General features: G+C 38.3%; 1 long non-coding RNA gene across 2 annotated transcripts in view; it reads right to left on the bottom strand.

Annotated features, from left to right (window-relative positions):
• The window catches only part of LOC309615933, a 182,303-nt gene that overhangs the window by 104,256 nt on the left and 61,658 nt on the right, over window positions 1–16,389 (bottom strand). The window contains exon 1 of one of the 2 annotated variants that reach the window (XR_014237147.1): window positions 3,134–3,148. The exons of the other annotated variant lie outside the window; for it this stretch is intronic. This is a non-coding gene — a long non-coding RNA (uncharacterized lncRNA). Of the gene's footprint in view, window positions 1–3,133; window positions 3,149–16,389 lie in introns of those variants that run through there. 2 annotated transcript variants of the gene reach the window in all.

Below are 16,389 nucleotides of genomic sequence, written 5' to 3'. Positions count from 1 at the left end.
TTGAGGTGCTTCTATGTTGGGTGCATAAATATGTACAATTGTTATATCTTCTTCTTGGATTGATCCCTTGATCATTATGTAGTGCCCTTCTTTGTCTCTTGTAATAGTCTTTATTTTAAAGTCTATTTTGTCTGATATGAGAATTGCTAATCCAGCTTTCTTTTGATTGCCATTTGCATGGAATATCTTTTTCCATCCCCTAACTTTCAGTCTGTATGTGTCCTTAGGTCTGAAGTGGGTCTCTTGTAGACAGCATATATATGGGTCTTGTTTTTGTATCCATTCAGCCAGTCTATGTCTTTTGGTTGGAGCATTTAATCCATTTACATTTAAGGTAATTATTGATATGTATGGTCCTATTACCATTTTCTTAATTGTTTTGGAATTGTTATTGTAGGTCTTTTCCTTCTTTTGTATTTCCTGCCTAGAGAAGTTCCTTTAGCATTTGTTGTAAAGCTGGTTTGGTGGTGCTGAATTCTCTTAGCTTTTGCTTGTTTGTAAAGGTTTTAGTTTCTCTGTCAAATCTGAATGATATCCTTGCTGGGTAGAGTAATCTTAACTGTAGATTTTTCCCCTTCATCACTTTAAATATGTCCTGCCATTCCCTTCTGGCTTGCAGAGTTTCTGCTGAAAGGTCAGCTGTTAACCTTATGGGGATTCCCTTGTGTGTTATTTTTTGGTTTTCCCTTGCTGCTTTTAATATGTTTTCTTTATATTTAATTTTTGATAGTTTGATTAATATGTGTCTTGGCATGTTTCTATTCAGATTTATCCTGTATGGGCCTCTCTGTGCTTCCTTGACATGATTAACTATTTCCTTTCCCATATTAGGGAAGTTTTCATCTATAATCACTCCACACATTTTCTCAGGCCCTTTCTTTTTCTCTTCTTCTTCTGGGACCCCTATAATTCAAATGTTGGTGTGTTTAATGTTGTCCCAGAGGTCTTTGAGGCTGTCCTCAATTATTTTCTTTTTTTTTTTTTTTTCTTTATTCTGCTCTGCAGTAGTTATTTCAACTACTTTATCTTCCAGGTCACTTACCCGTTCTTCTGCCTCAGTTATTCTGCTATTGATCCCTTCTAGAGAATTTTTAATTTCATTTATTGTGTTGTTCATCACTGTTTGTTTGCTCTCTAGTTCTTCTAGGTCCTTGTTAAACATTTCTTGTATTATTTCCATTCTATTTCCAAGATTTTGGATCATCTTTGCTATCATTATTCTGAATTCTTTTTCAGGTAGACTGCCTATTTCCTTTTCATTTGTTAGGTCTGGTTGGTTTTTACTTTGCTCCTTTATCTGCTGTGTGTTTCTCTGTCTTCTCATTTTGTTTAACTTACTGTGTTTGGGGTCTCCTTTTCACAGGCTGCAATTTCGTAGATCCTGTTGTTTTTGGTGTCTGTCCCCAGTGGCTAAGGTTGGTTCAGTGGGTTGTGTAGGCTTCCTGGTGGAGGTACCTGTGTTCTGGTGGATGAGACTGGGTCTTGCCTTTCTAGGGGGCTGGCCCACGTCTGGTGGTTTATTTTCGGGTGTCTGTGGCCTTATTATGATTTTAGGCAGCCTCTCTGCTAATGGGTGGGGCTGTGTTACTGTCTTGCTAGTTGTTTGGCATGGGGTGTCCAGCACTGTAGCTTGCTGGTCATTGAGTGGAGCTGTGTCTTGGTGTTGAGATGGAGATCTCTTGGAGATTTTCGCCATTTGATATTACGTGGAGCTGGGAGGTCTCTTGTGGACCAATGTCCTGAACTTTGTTATTCCACCTCAGCAGCACAGCCCTGACACCTGCTGGAGCACCAAGAGCCTGTCATTCACACGGCTCAGAATAAAAGGGACAAAAGAAAGAAAGAAAGAAAGAAGAACATAAAATAAAATAAAAAAAGTTATTAAAATAAAAAATAAAAAAAATAATTATTAAAAAAATTTTTTTTAAGTAATAAAAGAAAAGAAAGAAAGAAAGAAGAGCAAACAAAAGCAGAGTTATACAGATAAAATCACACACAGAAGCATATACACACATTCACAAAAAGTGCAAAAGGGAATAAAATATATATATTGTTTCTCCCAAAGCCCACCTCCTCAATTTGGGATGACTCGTTGTCTATTCAGGTATTCCACAGATGCAGGGTATATCAAGTTGAATGTGGAGATTTAATCTGCTGCTCCTGAGGCTGCTGGGAGAGATTTCCCTTTCTCTTCTTTGTTTGCACAGCTCCTGGGGTTCAGCTTCGGATTTGGCCCCGCCTCCATATGTAGGTCGCCTCAGGGCGTCTGTTCTTCACTCAGACAGGACGGCGTTAAAGGAGCAGCTGATTCAGGGGCTCTGGCTCACTCAGGCCAGAGGTGGGGAGGGGTACGGAGTGCGGGGCGAGCCTGCGTCTGCAGAGGCCAGCATGACGTTTCAACAGCCTGAGGCACGCCATGTGTTCTCCCAGGGAAGTTGTCCCTGGATCATGGGACCTGGCAGTGGCAGGCTGCACAGTCTTCCAGGAGGGGAAGTGTGGATAGTGACCTGTGCTTGCATACAGGCTTCTTGGTGACGGCAGCAGCAACCTTAGTGTCTCATGCCCGTCTCTGGGGTCTGCTCTGATAGCTGTGTCTCGCGCCCGTCTCTGCAGCTCCTTTAACCGGCGCTTTGAATCCCCTCTCCTCGCGCACCAGGAAACAAAGAGGCAAGAAAAAAACTCTTGCCTCTTAGGCAGCTCCAGACTGTTTCCCGAACTCCCTCCCAGCTAGCTGTGGCACACTAGTCCCCTTCAGGCTGTGTTCATGCAGCCAGCCCCAGTCCTCTCCCTGGGATCCGACCTCTGAAGCCCGAGCCTCCTCTCTCAGCCCCCACCTGTCCCTGATGGTGAGCAGACAAGCCTCTCGGGCTGGTGAGTGCTGGTCGTCACCCATCCTCTGTGCGGGAACCTCTCCGCTTTCCCCTCCGCACCCCTGTTGCTGCACTCTCCTCCGTGGCTCCAAAGCTTCCCCCCTCCGCCACCCACAGTCTCACCTGTGAAGGGGCTTCCTAGTGTGTGGAAACCTTTCCTCCTTCACAGCTCCTTCTCACTGGTGTAGATCCTGTCCCTATTCTTTTGTCTCTGTTTTTTCTTTTTTCTTTTTCCCTACCCAGGTACGTGGGGAGTTTCTTGCCTTTTGGGAGGTCTGAGGTCTTCTGCCAGGGTTCAGTAGGTGTTCTGTAGGAGTTGTTCTACATGTAGATGTATTTCTGATGTATTTGTGGGGAGGAAGGTCATCTCCACGTCTTACTCTTCCTCCATCTTGAAGCTCCTCCAGATGATGTGTTTTTGATTTACTTTTTCTGATGATTAATGATGTTGAGCACCTTTTATTTATACCTGTTGGACATTTGTGTGTCTTCTTTGGAAAAATGTCTATTGAGGTCCTTTCTTCATTTTTAAAAAAATTTTTTAAATTTTAAAAATTTATTTATTTTTGGCTGTGTTGGGCTTTCTCTAAAAGCGTGGGCTTTCTCTAGTTGCGGCCAGCGGGGGCTACTCTTTGTTGTGGTGCATGGGCTTCTCATTGCGGTGGCTTCTCTTGCTGTGGAGCATGGGCTGTAGGCATGCGGGCTTCAGTAGTTGTGGCTTGTGGGCTCTAGAATGCAGGCTCAGTAGGTGAATCACACGGGATTCATTGCTCCGCAGCATGTGGGATCTTCCCGGACCAAGGCTCGAACCTGTGTCCTCTGCATTGGCAGGCAGATTCTTAACCACTGTGCCACCAGGGAAGCCCCCTTTCCTCAGTTTTTAATTAGATTATTTTTTTCTGTTGAGTTATATGAGTTACTTATAGATTTTGAATATTAACCCCTTATCAAATATATAGTTTGTAAATATTTTCTTTCATCCCATAGGTTGCCTTTTCATTTTTCTGATTGTTTTCTTTGCTATGCAGAAACATTTTAGTTTGATGTAGTTCCATTTGTCCACTTTTTGCTTTAGTTGCTTGTGCTTTTCATGTCAGATCCAAAAAAATCGTTACCAAGAGCAGTGTGAAGGAGATTTTTCTTCATGTTTTCTTCTAGGAGCTTTATGATTTTAGGTCTTATGTTCAAGTCTTTAATCCATTTTGATTTAATTTTTGTGTATGGTATAAGATCGTAGTCCAGTTTCATTCTTTTGCATGTGACTGTCCAGTTTTCTCAACACTATTTACTGAAAAGACTACTCTGTCCCCATTGTATATTCTTGGCTTATTTGCTGTAAATTAATTGACCATATATACATGGGCTTATTCCTGGATTCCCTATTCTTTTCCATTGATCTGTGTGTCTGTTTTTATGCCAATACCATAATGTTTCGATTACTGTAGCTTTGTAATACAGTTTGAAATCAGAAAGTGTGATGCCTCCAGCTTTGTTCTTCTTTCTCAAGATTGTTTTGTCTGTTTGTGGTCATTTGTGATTCCATGCATATTTTGGTATTGTTTGTTCTCTTCCCATGAAAAATGCCATTGGAATTTTGAAAGGGATTGCATTGAATCTGTAGATTGTATTGGGTAGTATGGATACTTTCACAATATTAATTCTTCCAATCCACGAGCATAAAATATCTTTCCATTTATTTGTGTCTTCTTCAACTGCTTTCAGCAATGTCTTAAGTTTTTACTGTACAGGTCTTTCATCTCCTTGGTTAAATTTATTCTTAGGTATTTTATTCTTTTTGATATAGTTGCAAAATGGATTGTTTTCTTAATTTCTCTGTTTGATAGTTTGTTATTAGTGTATAGAAACACAACTGATTTTTGTCCTCTAGTTTTCTATGAGTACAGTGAATTTAAGCCCCTGAGGTCACTGACTATTCTATTTACATTTTTATTCCTAGACTCTAGAATGTGGCCCTGAACATATTTGGATCAATGCTTCTGAGGTTTAGATGCCTGCACCTCATCTCTGAATAAGCTTCCATTGATAGCCTGTTACTAGAAAAATGTCACTGACAACTAATCTGGGAGGTACTCAGGAGGCCAGGAGCTGTGTTGGGACAGAGACTTGACTTAACTGTCCATGCAATCAGTGAAAGAGTGAGACTCAGGACCTAAATCCAGACCATCCAGGCATTAGATTCCTGTGTCTGCCATTCATCTAGGATAGCATGCCTGCTTCAGTGCCACAAAGCTTTGAATCTTCACACCAAAATCTTTGTTCACCCCATTGAGCTGAGGTCCTATAATGCCCTGGGATGCTTACAACCCCTAAGAGACCACTGTACAATCATAATAATTAAGTGTATCTACCTAAATTGGGAGATCATGCAGAGGCATTTTAGAACAGCCTTAGGTGGGGACAAAGAGAGAGAGACTTGTGATGTAAATGATTACATGAGAAAGTTCCAAGAAAAGTCAAGCAATTAGATAAATCATATTTCTTCTTCTGTCTTCTCTTGGATATTTTTAAAGTCATTCCAAGTCAGGATACATATTGTATCTGTGTCTGCCACTCTTCATGAATTCTTGCAAATCCTTATGTGCTGCTTCAGCCCTCTTGAATCAGAACATTTAGAATTTTTTTGCCTAATTTATTGTTAATAATTCACTAGAAATTGACTTCTCAATGAAAATTTTTCTTCAAGTTTCACAGACATTTTACCCTGCAACTGAAGAAAATCTTGAACCATATTTCTAAATTTGATTGCTTCCATTCGTTGATTTTAAAAAATGTCCAGAATTATACTAAGATGCTCAGATTGACCTTTTTAATGAGGAGCAGGGATTATTGCTCTTCTCTGGTTCAGTCATGCCACTGCAACTTACAAGGAAACCATTTCTTCAGTGTGTAATGCCTATGTCAGTTCAATCTTTCTTGAGTTACTAGTTAATTAACTTTATGGAATATTGCTTTTCTGGTAGTCAGACTTCCTATGCATCACTTTCTCTCTCCCCACCCCAAACTTCAGTGCTTCTTGAAATAGCTAAGACATTTGATTAGTATAATTTAACCAAATTCTTGCTGACACACTTTCTAGAAAGTATTCGGGGTATGGGGTTATTAAAAGTAAATAGATGTAAAAAATATTAAGCCAGCAAATTGTAAATAAACTGTTCCAAACCACTTAAATCTCATCCTTCTGATTATTTTTCTCTGTGCCCTAGTAGAGGAAGAATGATTGTTCTTCATTTAGACTTTTCACTGGTTTTTGTTGCCTGTAGTATGGGGCAGTGTTGATTGGGTTAATTTGAATGAAAAGAGGGCAGCACCTAGGAGCTTTTTAGAAAAGCAGAAACTTCAGCCTCATCCAGAACTACTGAATCAGAATCTGTATTTAAATAAGATTTTCAGATGATGCATACACATATCAAACTATGAGAAACGCTGCTCTAGAATACAATCCACTCAAATGAGCACTGGTAGAACTAATTCCTTGGAAACAATAAGATCATCGTATTTCTCAGTCCTATTATTCTCAGTCACCAAACCGTAGGGAAGCACCCACAGGAAACAACTTCTCTTTTCATTTTCATCACTCCACTATTTTGCCCTTATCTTCTGAACCACTCAGCCCTGTTCCCTCACTTTCAATCTTTTCAACTGGGCTCTGGTCAGACTAACAATAATTATAGAAATAATAGCAACAACTATTATATAATGATGATGGCAATGATGATGATGACAGAATGCTTCCTCTAGCATCTGTGACTTAAGTGACAGTGACACCCCTCTTTCTGCAACAAAGACACAACTTCTATACAGCCTTCTCCAAATGTTGTTGCCAATTCTACCCTACCTGGTATATCTCAGAATCTTGAGAATCTGCTCAACTACTTATTGCTCTGAGATAGAGTTTTTAGAAAACTTTTCTTTCACTCTGACCCTAGTCTTTTGAAGTTTATGACATCAGGCTAGTCAATCAGTCCTTCTCCTTATTATTACCCTTCTTTTCTATATTCTCTGTCACTCTTCCTCTTCTAAGGCTTTGAAACCGAACCTCTGTCTTCACTGATGTTTAGAACTGTGTCATCCACATGATTCAACAACAGCATTGTTTAACCTCAATTTTAATAACTTTCATGTCCACACTTTTTAGTCTCTCTTTTCTTGACACGACTGGACCTTGGCATTATCCAAAATTATTACACCTATGCAATTGGTATGATTTTTTTAAAAAAATGACTCTATTATGTTAGAAAAATCATACAAACTTTTGCTCAATTTCCAAAGCCCATTAATATTATCATTTTCTTGCAAAAACTTTCAAGTATCTTAATCCTCTCCCTCTATCATACACGCCTTGTAAGGTCCCAATTCTGCTTGACCCAAATTTGTTCCTTCCCAGCAACTACATCTAAACAAGGGAATATTGCTTGAATATCACTTTCTGAGAAAACAATTTTATAGCTTCCCTTCTTTGCTCAATATTCCTACCTTTTCCCCTCCACCTCACTCTCAGCTGATAACCTGACCAAGATAAGAATAAGACAATAAATGTCTTCGGAAAAGAACTGCATTATCTTCCTACTTCAAACTTAAAAACAATACCTGAGAGTTACTGACCACTGATTTGTGCCTGACACTTCATATATCGTCTCACTTTATCCTTACAATAAACTTACAAGGTAGTTTTCGTATTATTGCAGATGAGGAAGCTGAGTAACAGTGAGATTAGATAACTAACTGTGGTTATCCTGGAGCCTGTAGATAAACCAAGTGAAACTTCAATCTGCTTCCAAATCATGAACTGTATTCACAGGCTTGTTTTATTGCCATAACTTACTCAGAAACTGCTATGTGCTAGACTGTGTTTTGTTGGGTTGTGGATAATAATATAACCAGAAAATCTTGATTCTCCATCCATTGAAATGTTGGGTTTATGTCCTTGAGTCTGGAATCTGTGCAGGCTCTGTGACTACTCTGACAGTAAGAATATGGCAGAAGTTATGTTATGCCTTGTTCTACCTCTTAGAACACTCAGACTTGAAGATCTAAGCTGCCATGTTAGAAGTTGGACTACCCTGCTGGATAGACCACATGAGAGGCCCTGAGAATGCACAGTAAGGGAGTATGGCACTTGTAGGGCCACTATTTCTGCCAAGGCACCAGAAATGTGAGTGAAGCCTTCTTGGATCCTCCAGGCCAGCTCAGCTGCCAATGGAATACTGCACAGCAACCACATTTGGTGCTACTTAGAACAGAAAAATCATCCAGCTAAGTTGACCTGAATTCCTGGCCTAAAGGTCATGAATACAGTACAGTGATTGTTGTTTTGTTTTAAGCTACCGAGTTTGGTGTGGTTTGTAATACAAAGGATAACTAGAACAAATTCCAGTTCTACTCATGGGCATAGACTGTCAAGTTTGCTTTCCTGCCCAAAACAATTGCAAAAAGTATGAAACAACAACTCTAAACAAAGTGAGTGATTGAATCATCTACAAATTCTAGGGAAAAAAGAGTTTGTAGTTGGAAATAGAATATCAGATTCTCAATGTTTGTATGTGCCTTGGCCCAATGAAGAGTATCCAGAAATGAGAACAAGTAGGAAACCCAGCAGGCCTTGATTGAAGGTGCTGATGCAGCCAAAATAGGCCTCATAATTAGGGCTGTCTCTCAGGAGGCTGGTCTGAGAGCCTAACACTCCTCACACCAAGTCCAGTATACGCTGAAACAGTGTAATCAACACAATTTATTCTTCTGTCCCTTTCTTACTCATTGAATGTTTTTGTTTCTCTAAGTTGAAAGATAAACTCTACTCTGAAGGTGGCAGCCTGAATTTGAGGAAATGTCTAGGCCTCACTTATTGACCATATGACAATTAATTATATCTAACCAGTAAAACTAGTTAATGAAATATTAAAACTGGTTAATAGAATATTTCATATAGAATCAGTTTAGTAATTAAGAGACTAACTCTCTTTACCTATTCTATAATTCTTCAGTGAGTGAATATGCCCAAGAAGTGAGAATCAGTAAAATCTGATGTACATGGACCAGTTGTACTTGCAGGGAACTCTGAAAAGCCAAACCTATCTGACGACTAAAGTTAGACCATAGAAGGAGCACTGCTAGAGAGATTTATGGGAACTGCAGGCTCTAGAGAAGCTGTTTCCTCTGTGTAGCTTACTCCCAAGTGGGCCCACAGCTGAGTGCCTGGTAGTAAACTTGGGGCTACTTTGATCAGCAGGACGGGCACTTGGTAAGAGAAGCAGGAGAGAACAGGACCAGCTGGGACTCTCTGGCACCTCTTTATTGGTCTGTCACCGTGTCTGATCGTGATGATCTTCTGAGAGTATGACTTTCTTTTTTCTTCATCTCCCAAATCTCTCACAATTTCTCTTTTGGCCAGTTCTGACTCAGAATCTTATAGGGTGTGGGATTCTGGGAAAGCATTTCCCAGCTTGAGCCCACTTAACATCACACAGTCCAGGACCATGTGCCGTATATAGTTTAGGGAGCTTGATATTTTCAGCCTGAAACAGTTAATATTTCAGGGCCTCTTCCCACCCTCATTCTATACAGAATGTCACAAATGAAAATTAGAGAAGGAAGAGGCCAGTCAAATTTACATGTTAAAGCTAAAGGACACATTTACATGTTTATGATATCTGCTGGTTTTGTGAACGCCATCAGTATATTACACCACACCTAAAGTACAGGCATAAATCTTCATTAATGTTTGTTGCAAATTACAACTTCATTAAGAATTATGTTTCCTCCCATATTATCACTCCTCTTTTTTTTTTATTGGGTTTTTAAAATATTTTTTATTTTAGTATAGTTGATTTACATTATTGTGTTAGTTTCTGTTGTACAGCAAAGTGAATCAGTATCATTCCTCTTTACTTTGAAACTGTAGTCCCTAAAACTCAGAGGGGTTTTATGAAGAGAAAAGAGAGTAAAAATGTTTCAAACTTGAGAATTTCACCTTCAGTTTGGAGGTGTCTCTACTCAGGATGATTTAATCTTTGTTCTCATTTGGTGACCTGATAAAATCTTTCATGTTGTTCAGCTCTTGCTACATATAGCTCCTGTTTCTAGCCTGGAAAATTAGGCAGGTGAATTTCGACTCCAAAATGTCACCTTAGCATTATCTAGGATCAGACCATTAAAAAGACTGTATATACTCTAATATCTCTACTTCTACAATTACAGAGGGATGAGCATTCAGGATTAAAGAGGACCACAAGAGTTTCTCAGGGAATCCAGAAGGGGAGCAAGGACCAGTTCTGGCTGGACTGTAGAATTTGCCAATGGATGTGTGGTTGAGTTCATTTTAAAATCTTTTTGATTGGTCCCGCAAACCCCATTTAAACCAGACCTAACAAAAAAAAAATACAACTGTATAAAAGAGGCCGGAAGTTTAGAATTGTTTTTTAAAAGTGACACTGATTGATAAAGAAAGGTTATTTTAAGGCTTCTGAAGATCTAGGGGACATCTAGAATTTTGCCAATAAAATATCGTTATTTCAGACAGGTATAAATACATTTCATTTAAATGTTGTGCAGTTTTGCCCCTCTGAAGCACTCTGAATTGCATTGATCCATTTGGATATAAAGGACCTTCTTTGGACCTCCCTCCACCTCTAAGTCAAAATGTCTGTTGTATTAATGTGGACCATAGGTCATCTGCTACCTTCCTGAATCGTGGGACAAAGCAGTTCCTTATCTTCAGTTACTTAGCTACTGGATGCAGGATATTCATGGTATTTATTCCACTTTATCTTCAGACAGAATGTAAATCTTTCTAAAGGAACTAGAATCATCATTTAAAGCCTTGCACTTAGCTACAGAGTGATTCAAGCAGATGCAGTAACTCCCTTACCAGTGATCCTTAATTTTGGCTTACAGATTTTGGCTCTGTAAGAGACATTTCTGTGTCTGTGTTCAGGCGGTCCCAGGCTTCCCTGATGAGACTGATAGAAAAGACATTGACTTGCATCAACTGTGATGATAGGTTTTATGACTGGACCGAGATCAGAAATTCATTTTACAGACCACTGAACAACTGCTAAATGCCTGCTCACCTCAGTTTCCAACCATTCACTAATAATTTTAGTTCTGGGGTGGATTTTATGAAAACTGGTCAAATTCCACAAGAGTGGAAATTGGAAATTGGAAAAAGAAGGATGATTTGCTTTAATATGTGACCTCATTGTCCTCTAAATTTTCTTTCAATTTGTTTGTTGTGAAATCTCTTATTAATCCATAAAAGCAACTAATATCACAAGTTAACTCTCTTGCCATTTTAAATGAAAGACTTTGTAATAGATTGAAGTAAAATTGAAATAAAAATTAATTTACCATATATTTTATCTTCTCTCTGGCAGTCCCATTTTTATATGTTTAGACTGTTAAAAAGAAAATAGTCTTCTACAGCAAGCATTTAATAGAGACTTTAAGTGTAATATCTGTTTTAAATAATTGTAGATACTTAGCATACAAATTACTAGTGTGTGATGTGAATTTTGACCTGTGTGAATCATAACATGGCCACCAGCTAAATTTGAATTATAAAAATATGTTGATAAGTTACTGATGGTAAGCTAAATTGTTCCCTAAATTTCAGTGGTTTTAAGAGCAAGAAATTTATTTTTTTCTTATGTAACGGGGTGGGAGTCTCATGTTGGTTCCATGTTCAGGATACCAGTCTGCCACATACAATGTTTATCTTTCAAGACATTGACAACTCCGATCAGCTGGAAAAGGTTAAAATTTTGAAGGGGTATATTTGAAAGATTATGGAGAAATTTTAGAAGAAAGAAAGGAGTTAAGAACAAGAGAATTCACAGATGGGAGAATGTGCATTTAAGAGGCTCCCATGTTAGGAACCTTGATTCCAGATGACAGAAATCTAACTCCAAGAGGTTAAAACAAGAAGGCAAATGTGTTGGCTTATGAATCTAAAATGTCCAGAGATAGACCAGATTCAAATGTGGTTAAACACAGGGCCTCAAAAAGTAGTCTAGGGCTCATTCTTCCATGTGCTGGGTTTGCTTTCCTCTTTGTTGGCTTCATTCTTAGCAGGCTCTCTACTCATTGCTACCTCCACAGGGCCAGGGATACATTCTCACAGTCTCACTGACACCATAAAAAAAATTATTATATTATTACTTCTTCCTCCCCCTCACAAAATCCTTTCATATTTGGTATTCTTAGCTCTGTCTGACCATGTCTAGGTCACTTGTCCATCTCTGCAGTCAGAGGATATATTTTAATTCCATCAGAACCACCTGGACAGAGAATGGTATAGGTATATTCCCAAGAAATTTAGATGCTTTACCTTATGAAAACATAGACCATGCAGCCAAAACCATCAAATGTCCTCTACATATAAGGAAAAACATATTTGTAAAGTAATATGTAAACTCTTCAATGTGAAAATTATCCTATTACTATACTTAGATTTTTTTTTGCAGTCAAATATAGTATTTCTAAATTATGGATTCACTTGCTCCTAGGAATCATGAACAACGTCTTTGTGTTTCAAGACCAACCTGAAATCTAGATTTTGATAAGAAATTATCCAATTTTCAAAACATGGTTAAGTCATACCAAAACATTTCTGCAGATTGACGTAGGCCATCATTTTGCAACTTTTTCCCTAAGCCCATTGAGGAGATGAGCCTGACATTTCCTCTAGAACAGGAAATGCTGAAGGTTAGTAGTTCGTGTGTAAGACAGGTAAAGATTCCTCAAGATGTGGGAAGAGAAAATTCCAGTTTCTCAAAGTGGCACAGCGGCAGCAGACTCACCATCAGTATATTAAATGCTGAGGAGCTTGGATGGGAGTAAAAGGGGAATATGTGCGATAATTTGAACCCTAAGAACTCTAATCTTGGGAGGTGTAAAAGTTCCTGTGGTCCTGGTCAAGGGGCATTGGCAACAGTGAGAGCTATTAGATAAGAGATAGCAGAATCCATTTTTCCTATGGCAGCTATAGCTTTCTGGGAAGGAGAAAGCACCATGAAAAATTATTAATATTGGACTTCATATTGGTGAACAGAGGATTTGGCTCAAAAAGTTTTATAATGTGATATTTCTTATACTAGAGATGTTATGGAAAATTTATTACTGTTACATTAGCATAGCTCAGAGATCTGAGGATGGGCCACTAATAGACCAGGTACTCTTCTAGTGCTCAGTGCTAAAAGCACCTGGTAAGGAAACCTGCATGTGTGCACACACACACACATACACACACACACCATTGTAAAGGATAGAACAGATAAAAGTATGAAGTGAATGGCAAATCATAGGGGTAACAAAATAGCCAATGTTTTTGGTAGCCCCTAACAAATAAGTGACAATTGAAGATTAGGAAGCTATAGCAGCTTAAGAATAGAAGAAAATTTGAGGAGTGAAAAAGTAAGATGATTGTTCATTATATTGTCTTACAATGAACCATTTAAAGTACACAATATCTGAAATGACACCCTCAAGAGACATACTGGCCTCTTCTTCCAATGAGGAGCTTGATTCTACTTTGTTTAAAAGGCATGTTATTTCATCTCTCTGGAATTACCCGGGGCAAAGGTGCTATAAACACACTCAAATCACCACTGAACGCTAGTTAATGACACCTCTGCCTGACTGAGGCTTGTGTCCCTGACCTTAACCACCTTCTATATCAGGAAAAAAATGAAGATCATTTTGGCTATCTTTTCTCCCTGCTTTAAACCCACACTGAGTGATAGATGCCATGTTCACAGGGGAAAAGGTCTGGGCGGGCATGGGGGTGGGGGATCTGTGACCTCAATAATCTTCTAGTTTTAGGCCATTCACAAAGAACATGTATGTTCTTTCTCGCTTCCTTTTTCATTTCTCTTTTTCTCATTCAGAAGCAAACAAAAAAGTTGTACAGAGGTACTAACTGTTTTCTGGTTACAGGTAAAAAAAGGAAACACAATATCGATTATATAGTTGGAAGGCATTCTTATGACTTGATTAAAGGAGATACAGTGAAAAAGACTTAACATGTGAAACATGCTTGAATGATAAAATATACACAGTGGAAAATATAAAATATTGTGTCTCTTTGAAATATTCTTTTCATTATTTTGCAAAACTGGGATAAGAAATATGTATAATACTTAAATGGAAGAGTATTGTGTATCAATAGGAATTAAATTACATTTAAAGTATCATACTACCTTTTGTCTTTATTTTTAAAACATAAATTAAACAATGACTTTATGATTAAATCATTTACAATTTAAGCAGTTTCATTCTATGATTTCTGGAAAGAAGATTTCATAGAGTTACAAATAAGGAAAGAATTCAGCTACTTAAGTAGTTAAATTAAACATCCAGTTTTAGTACATGTGGCTTTGCATTCATGAAGAAACATGTATTTCTCACATAAATCCAGAAGACTCAATTAATGATTATGCTGACATAAAGCACTAATGTTTATTTTTGAAAATTAAAATCAGAAAATGTCACCTTCTACTTTCAAATGCATTACCATTTTATTAATTGAAAGATGAAGTTTGTCTTTCATTTATCTTTCTTCCTGGACAGAGATCATGGTTGCTGACTTCCGCCAGCTGCAGCAGCACCGCTGTGGGATCCTTTCTCTTCCCCTCCTGGCAAAACAGCCATTGTCCCTCAGCAGATGTTCCCAGAATTGGAAGAATGTAGTACAGCACCTATGTCTTGCATATTTAGAAGAAGAGACATGCATAACTCCAATTCTGAGTCTTGACTGAATAACGCATCAGATGTGAAATTATAGGTCAGGTTGATTTATTAAACGTAGGATAATTTTTTTTTTTTTTTAGTTATTAGAGCACTAATCAGATTTTGGTTTATTTTTTTTTTAAATATTCAATATCAATCACAATGGTGATTTTTTACTTTTCTCTTTTGTGGTCCAGTAAAAAGAGTGAGTTTTCAAGCCATTTAAAAATGCAAAACTTCATAGGTTGTAACTAGTAGCTGACATTTTATCTTTTTACCACATCCAGCCCTAAACTGCTGCCATACTGAGGAGGGAAAGTCAGCCGCGGTGTTAAGTTGCTGCCTGGCTAAGTGCTCTGTGAAGAAGAACGTGGTTCCGAGCAGCCAAGGGCCATTATGACTTAAATGCAGACAAAGGTCATTTAAACTTGGCTTAATCTTTCCCCCATTTTCCACAGTCTGTTTAACGGTCACTACCATTGACATTCATACTTTCTTCCACCTTCATTGGGGCTTGGTCTGACCTCACCAAGGCAGAGCAGACCCATTGCAGTGTGGCCAGGGAGAGCTCCAGCTCCTGTCTGATTGTTCAGGGATTAGCCAGCTTTGCACACACTGAAGAGTGATTCATTTAAGAAAAACAAAGGAAAGAAAGAAACAATAATCTTTTGGCTAACAGAGCAGTCTAAGAATGCTAAGGAATTCACTGCAGTTTCTGAAAAGAACTCCAGCAAACTTCTAAACATGTATTAATCTATTCTAGAAATTCTGTGAATATATGTATTTGGATTCCCTGGCATCTTTCTGATCTTGAATAAATTCTTGTTTGTTTATTTACTTTGCCATGATAATAATATGTCAAGTAAAAAACAAATATGGGCATAGTAAGGAGAGACTTCATTAGAAGGGACTTTCTAAGAGGTGGAGGGCATTGCAATAGGGTGAGGTCTTTGACCGTAAATCTGTCAGTGGCTGAAGGATTAGACAAGAAAGGGTTTTTCTTTTTTAGGGAGGAGTAACCAAGGTTACAAAGGACTGGGTGTGGGGAAGTGGGACAAAACGGTGGCATTGCAGGATAGTAGATCAGAAAATATTTTACAATAAGGCCTGCATATACTCAGGGAGAGCTGTTTGCTGGCTCTGCCTGAAGGTGACTCAAAGTTCCTCCTGGGGGAGGAGAGGGGCTTAACTTAACAGAAGTTTGGGTAATGAGCATTTTGTTCTGATTGATTAGCAGGGACAGTGAGCCAGCTCTTGATTTATGATGTAAAGAATGGGAATTGGAGGGTCTGTGTCTGGCCTTGACATAGGTAGGTAAGCAATGGGGACATCCAAGTTTTAAACGCTTTTAAATATTACCAACAACCTTTTAAAGGTGCTATAACTTTAATATAAAGGAGAAATGAAATAAAAATAATTTATAATAAAAATAATATATATTTTAAAAATGTAAGTACTGAGATATGTATTTACTAGAAGTCAAAACAAAGTACATAAGATTCTCGCATCTGTATAGAGCCACCCAGAATGAGATTGCTACAAAAAGCAGACTTAAACAGGTGTTTCTTTGGTGGTTTAAAATCTGTGATCAGCATGGCCATTAGTGACATGATTTTCTGTAATGATGAACAAATCTTGGTAATGTTCCCAAATAAACACACACACAACAAGCAAGCTTCCCTAAATTTAAAAGTGAGCTGCGTTGCTGGGTGATGTATTTCTACTGAAACCATGTGAAAATATTTGTGTCCATATATAAAATGTAGTGGGTTGCCAG

This window comes from Balaenoptera borealis, assembly GCF_965194805.1.
Source record: "Balaenoptera borealis genome assembly, chromosome: 18".
Lineage (NCBI taxonomy): Eukaryota > Metazoa > Chordata > Mammalia > Artiodactyla > Balaenopteridae > Balaenoptera > Balaenoptera borealis.
The sequence above is the reverse complement of the archived record's forward strand: the minus strand, read 5'-3'. Positions and strand labels throughout refer to the sequence as shown.